Raw genomic sequence first — 547 nt, 5'->3', positions numbered from 1 at the left:
CTGCAAGATTTCAACCTGAGGCTTGATTTTTACCTCCAGTTCATTCAGCTTGAGACGCACACCACACGGATTCTTCTTCTTGGCTTCTAATGCCAGCTCTTTGCACATTTCATTGCACCCCTTTCCTTACCGGCTCGAGCTGACCTCTGAAACTTTCTGTGGAGCTCGTTTACATCATCCTTTCCATTTGCTCCAGCTATTCGACCTTCAAGACATTTCAGAGTCTCCTTTGACATCCTCGCTGAGCTTTACTTTCTTGCCTTTTAATGACTCTGCTCTCTTCATGTAGGATGCTATTTTACAAAATGTCTTTTACAGTTTTATTGGCATATAGTTCACTTATCATATACAATTTAATAATTGCACTACATCAAGAAGAGTTGTAAAATAACCACCACCGCAGTTTTAGAACATTTTCTTCATTCTTGTACTCATCATTATTAACTGCCCATTTCCCCCAACCTCCCCTACCCTTCCCCCTATGAGTCATTAGCCCAGTTGCTGTCTCTATAGATTTACCTATCCTGGGTTTCATATACAGAAAAGT

General features: G+C 40.8%; 1 pseudogene; it reads right to left on the bottom strand.

Moving 5' to 3' along the window:
* LOC105978708 overlaps window positions 1-236 on the bottom strand; it is a 54,110-nt pseudogene extending 53,874 nt beyond the window's left edge.
* Window positions 237-547: the final 311 nt, after the last annotated feature.

This window comes from Echinops telfairi, unplaced genomic scaffold (genome assembly GCF_000313985.2).
Source record: "Echinops telfairi isolate 266 unplaced genomic scaffold, ASM31398v2 ScPeMD7_7469;HRSCAF=8507_1, whole genome shotgun sequence".
Classification (NCBI taxonomy): Eukaryota; Metazoa; Chordata; class Mammalia; order Afrosoricida; family Tenrecidae; genus Echinops; species Echinops telfairi.
Note: the sequence above shows the minus strand (reverse complement) of the source record. Positions and strands in the feature narration are given on the sequence as shown.